We start from the raw sequence: 6,581 nt of genomic DNA on the forward strand, positions 1-6,581 counted from the left end.
CTTGAGTAAGAAATCCACATAGTGGAATCCCAGTCCTTGGTGAATATGCAGAGTACACTTCTTACTCATCTTGTTGTTTTTAAATTTTGTGTTTCCAGAAAATAGGATTTTAGTCCAATGTATAGTGCACTCTACTAAGCCCTAAAACCTAAAATGCCAAAAAGAACATGCAGAGAAAGAGAAAATATGTTTAACTCTGCCTACTTATGTATTATAACCATTCATGGTAACTGTATGACATTTCTGATTTTATAAAATCTTTTAACATGTAATCTCCTAATGTTCTCTAAATGAAAACATTGAATTAAGAAGAGGCTGTGTTCTTCCAATGATCGAGCTATTCAACAGAATTTATTTAGAGACTTCATAAAGTGCTGTACTTCTTTTTGTACGACTGAGTTTCCATGTTGTGTCCTATAGTGATAATGAACTGAAATAGTTTTTCCTTTCTATTGCTTTACCTTAACACTGAAGAAGGACTTAAGTATTGTGGGGAATAACAATAGAATACAGATTTTACATATTTACTTAAAATATTTTTCCAAACATGAAATGTAATTTTCATTATTTAAGGGCAAATTTGGATGAAAGGAGTAATAATAACTGAAAGTTAAAATTATGTCTTTTTTGTCCAGGGCCTCATGGGCCTGCATCCCTTCTCCACAAGCTGCAGGTAGTCACCATTTCTCACTCAACACACATCCTCCTCACTTCAACAGATGCCAGAGTGTCATTCACTGATTTTGTAATATGCTCTCACATAACCATTACGGAGGGAGGAAGGGAAGATGACTGCACTTGTCATTCAGAGAACTGTCATATGAAATGAGTCTCTGCTTGTCCCATTTTAACCACTGTTCACAATACCCAGTGAGTCAGTCATTGACAGAGGGTTCATTTAAGAGACAGAACAAAGCCAAAATATTCCTCACAAATCAGACGAATATCCAGAAATGGAACTGGCAGCAAGATAGATCTTAAATCCTGATCATTATTATATTAATATGTCCATATGTAGATACTGACTGAAATGTTTAAGATGGTTGAACACTCTCTGATACACACATACACACAAACACACACACACAGACACACACACACACACACACCAGTCATCTGGTAGGTAGAAAAAAGGCAGTAAGAAAATAATGAAAATAAATCCACTGAATAAAAGTAATTCCTAATAAGGAAAGAAGCATAGCAGAAAAACCTTTAGGGAGCAAGGGAAAAACAGATGGAGAAAGACAAATGATGATGGTATTGATAATGACAATGATGTGAATAAAAAATAATGAGAAGAATAATGAATATTCCTATGTATGATATACTTTATTCAAGGAATTCACAAGGGGCTTATCATGTGAAAAACCCTTTCTGCAAATAAACAATTTATTATCCAGGAAAAATTTGTTCATAATGGTAAGAAGCACAACTTATAGAACAGAATAATGAGGAGACAACTTTTTTAGAAAAGTTCAAAAACAACATGAGATGTTAAATTTGAAAGCAAAATCTAATTTTATTTATCAGTGCTCATAAAAGGAAGGATTGGTTGTGCATATTATTATTATTATTATGTATTATTTATTATTATTTATTACTTTAAGTTCCAGGGTACGATGTGCAAAACGTGCAGGCTTGTTACATATGTATAACAGTGTTGCCCATGTTGTGTGCTGCACCCATTAACTCGTCATTTACATTAGGGTATTATGTCCTAATGCTTATCCCTCCCCCTTCCCCTCCCCAACAAAGCCCAGTGTGTGATGTTCCCTCATCTCAGCAAACTATCGCGAGAAACAGAAAACCAAACACTGCATGTTCCACTCATAGTGGGCAATTGAAAATGAGATCTCTTTTGGCACACAGGATAGCGATTGGTCTTCTTAAACACTGCCACTGGCAGCCAGCGTGCGATTGGCTCACGCCCTGTGAATCCCAGCCACTTTTGGGAGACTGAAGCGGTGGATCATCTGAAGGTCCAGAGTTGAGGCCCAGCCTGGAGCGCGGGCAGAGTAGGCGGAGAACGCGCCGCGCGTCTCTATCAAAGAATAGCAAAAATTAGCTGGGTGCGGTGGCGGGCGGGGATGAACCTGTTAAGTCCCAGCTACTCAGGAGGCTGAGCATGAGAATCGTTGCTTAAACCTGGGAGGCAGAGGTTGCAGTGATCCAAAGATCGTGCATTGCCACTCCAGCCTGGGCAACAAGAGCAAAACTCCATAAAAAACAAAAAACAAAACAAAAAACAAAAGCCAAGAAAACAGAAACAAAACACTTCATTGGCCCACTTCTTGCTGGAAAAAATTTAAATTTATTTCTACAAGGTAGAACTCGATGGACTCTATCCAGCGTATGGTGCAGCATAAAGATGCAACTCAGCTAGCCTCTTCAGCCTGGTACAGTATAGGCACTATAACTCCACTTGTGGTTCGTAAATACACCATGCTCCCCTTGTGTCCTCATAACTTTTGCCTTGTGCCCCACATTTGTTTTTTCATTTCTTGTGCGCCAATTTGTTTTTTCATTTGCTGAAACAAAATTGAGGATAATAGTATGATAATATTTTCTATAATACAATAATAATTATATCTATTATATATAATAGATAATAGTGTATATAATATATATACAGTAGATATTCACAGAATTGTTTTTGAGGTATGCATTACATAAGCTTGTTTAAATACATCATGATGCTAACCTAAATTTGACGAGTTCTAACAGACTAGTAGTGGCAAGAGAGACCCTTCCGAAAATTATGCGGCAAATTTTATCTTCAATTTGCTAATATAGAACCTGCTACATAATTGTTCCTCAAGTAATATTATTTTGTGTGTTGAATAAATGCTTTTTGAATGTAATTATTTTATATTCTTTCCCCAGGGGTCAGTATATTATTTGGGGGGTGGGGGTGAGGAGAGGGAGGTAAACTCATGTATGGTTGCCATAATGAATCTTAAATATTATAAAGTATGTTAAATATTATAAAGTATATATATGGTTTTATGTTCTCACATAAAATATCTTAAATATTATAAAGTGTACATATACGGTGTTTTTATGTTCTCACAATTTGTTTGGGTAAGCACAGATTTCCATTGCGAGCACAGATGTCCTCTATCTATTTAGTCATTCAGGAAACTTTTATTGAACCTCTATTGTATGCCAGACAGTGCTGTTGAAATGAGGAATAAGACATGGTATCTGCCACCAAACCACAGGTTCATAACCCTGTGATTGAGACAAACTCATAAACTAATCGTATTAATGAAATGCAAAAAGTGCTCTTTTAAAGGCAGAAAGAAATAAGTACATGTCTGATGTATCCAGGGAATCAAGGCAAGCCATCAAGATATAATTTGTTTGAAAAAAATAAATATACTGTCAATTGAATGAAGCCTTAAAGAATAAATAGAATTTGCCTGACAGATGAAGTTTCCAGGAAGAAAAATAGCTTTTATGTAAACATAAGTACACTTCAACAGCTTGGCTTTTTCAGGCAAAACAAATGAACAAAAAACAGAGAGAAAAGGTCAAGATAACTCTGAAAGTTAGAGTTACTGATAATGGAATATACGGTATAGTGTAAGGATTTGGGTAAATAAGGATCCTACTAGAGTTTTTAGACGGGGACAGAACTAAGCACCCAAGGCAAAGGGTCAATGCAATGGAAATATGGAACTATTCACTGATAGTTATCACCAAAATTAAGTGTGTGTTTATATACCTCTGTGTGGGGTTGGAGGGGAGAGAGAAAGAAAGAAAGAGATGTTGGATTGTTTTTTTAAAAAACTCAGATCTAAGAGTAATGAATTAAAATCACATAGGATATTTGAAAAGTAAGCTTGGCACATTTATTTTAGGGAGTGTGTTGAGATTCACATGGCTAAAACATTTCCCTTACCTGCACTTTCAATTAAATAAAGAAAATATTTGATTTTTTGTTTTACTTGAATTACCATATCAATTTTTCAGTTTTCCATAACACAGTGACCATGTCAATTATCTAGGTTTTTTTTTTAACTTAAGTAGCACATAAACAATTGATTTGCTATTGGTATATATATTTAAAATAATGCATTGTACAATATAATTAAGTAATATCATTTAAACTTTCAATCATCAAGAAGTCTCAATTTGTTTGCAATCAAATGCATTTAGGAAGCAGCGGAAAGTTCTTTTTACAAAGATAAGATCAAGAAAATTATGTTTCGCATTCCATTTATTTTGGGAGTAAGATTGTCAATATTTCAACCCAAAGGTACATTAATGATAAATAATTCGCACTAAATACTAAATAGTGAAAAGATATTTGTTCTATGATAATTCCCATGCAACTTGAATCAATATATTTCATTTTCAATAAAAATGTTATAACTGGGAATATTTTAGCATCTTATATATGATATCTATTTGATTTCATATATAGTCAGTCCCCAATTTACGATGGTTAAATTGATGATTTTTCAACTTTACAATGGTGTGACAGTGATGTGTGTTCAATAGAAACTGTAATTTGAGCATCCGTAGAACCATTCTTTCACTTTCAATATAGCATTCAATATATTACCTGAAACATTCAACACTTTAGATAAAATAAGCTTTGTGTTAGATGATTTCGCCCAACTGTAGGCTAATGTAAGTCTTCTGAACACATTTAAGGTAGGCTAGGCCAAGCTATAATGTTTGGTAGGTTCGATGCATTAAATGCATTTAAACTTAGTATATTTTCAATTCATAACGGGTTTATAGCGACATAACCCCATTGTAAGATGAAGAGCAACTATAATAAACTATAAGCATTGCTTTAAAAGGTTTATGAAATATAAATATTTTAATCCATGTTCCCTAATAAAAATAACTCATATTATTGTTAGTATTTCAAAGAACATAATGGATTTTCAATGTACCTTTAATTTTTGTTGGGCACTAAATTCTTGCACATTTCCCTTTTTAAGTTCTCAAATGTAATATTGATTCATATCTGACCACTACAGCCCAGTTATGAGAGCAAAACAAACAAAAGAAAACAAGAAAGTGCCTTTGTTCCTGGTCGTAGGTTTTCCAATAAGATTAATGATACCATTACATATCCAGATGGAGAAAGCTGAGCCATATGATCAACATTTCAAACTCTTCCGGCCACCTACTTTCTCCTGTTCTGGGGACAGAGTTCACAATCATAGAAAGTTTTATGCCCTTCCGCTGTGACACAATAATTCTTTACAAGAAAAACAGTGATAAAAATCAAATTACTTCTCCTCTTCCTCTCTATCGCCAACACTGCAGTGCATTCTTTTGCCTCAGAGCAAAGGGAGATTAACATGCATCATACAGAGCTGTCTGGCTGATATGGTGAGGGGCCTTCTTCCATCTATAAGGCAAAGTCAGCAGAGCCTCTTAACCAAGATGAAGGAAAACACTCCATACTCAATTGCCTCAATTCCTCTAAAAACCAGAACCAAGGCAAGAAGGGAAGTGGTAGGCCTATGACTGGAGAACAGTGAGATTTAATATAATTTTTTTTTAATTTTATATTTTCACAGGCAATTCTTTTTGATCTGGTCATAGAATCGCCAGAAGTTTTTAAATAAGAAAATGACTAATCAATAAAGAAAGCAGAGTGACAACTTGGTTGGACCACTGGGCTCAGATATGCAGTCAAGCATTATTCTGAGTGTTTTTTCAAGAGTGTTTTTGGTTGAGATTAACATTTACATCGGTGGATTTTGAGTAAAGTAGAGTGCCCTTCATAATGTGCGTTAGCTTAATACAATTAGTCAAAGGCTTGAACAGAGCAAATGACTGAATTTCTCTGAGCAAGATAGAACTGTGCAACCTGAAAGTCTTCAGACGTGAACTGCGATACTGCCTCTTCTCTAAGACTCCAGCCTATCAACCCACCCTACAGATTTTGGACTTGTTAGCCTCTATAACTGCATCAGCCAATTTCTTAAGTGTCTTTTATACATACTCATCCTATTGATTCTGTTTCTCTGGAAAACTCTAACATAGTCCACAACAGGCTACCATCATGTAGACGTTAGTTCATGCTTCCTTCAGTTAAGGCTTACGATTGTTCACACCTGTGTCCCTTACTAGACAGTATATCGAGTGAGATAGAAACCACATGTTGCAGCCCTTACAGCTTCTCCCACACGGTGTGGAACTCACTCTTTATCAATCCTCACGGTATTAGAACAAAGCTTTAAAAAGATATCTGCATTGAAAAGAAGAATATGTGATTATTTCCCCTTCTCTTAGAAGTCCTCAACTGCCTCATGTGTTTTGGATCACTCTAGCTTTGACTTTGCTCAAAGTATTTAAGAAATCGCTAGCTTGAAATGCAGTTAATTGAACCAATGATCTTCATTAGCACAAAGGCAATATATTCAAACCAACATGAACAAGTATTACTATCCTTTCAAAAGGTTCCCTGATCTCTTATTATCCTTGCTGTTTGGCTTCCTAATTACTTCTTTAACCAATTTATTACCTATTAAGTACTCATTTAATTACCTTACATGTAGGTACTGGTTATACTAAGGGCCTTTGAAGGTTTTATTCTGACAATCTAAAAA

This window comes from Rhinopithecus bieti, unplaced genomic scaffold (genome assembly GCF_001698545.2).
Source record: "Rhinopithecus bieti isolate Rb0 unplaced genomic scaffold, ASM169854v2 scaffold_26397, whole genome shotgun sequence".
Lineage (NCBI taxonomy): Eukaryota > Metazoa > Chordata > Mammalia > Primates > Cercopithecidae > Rhinopithecus > Rhinopithecus bieti.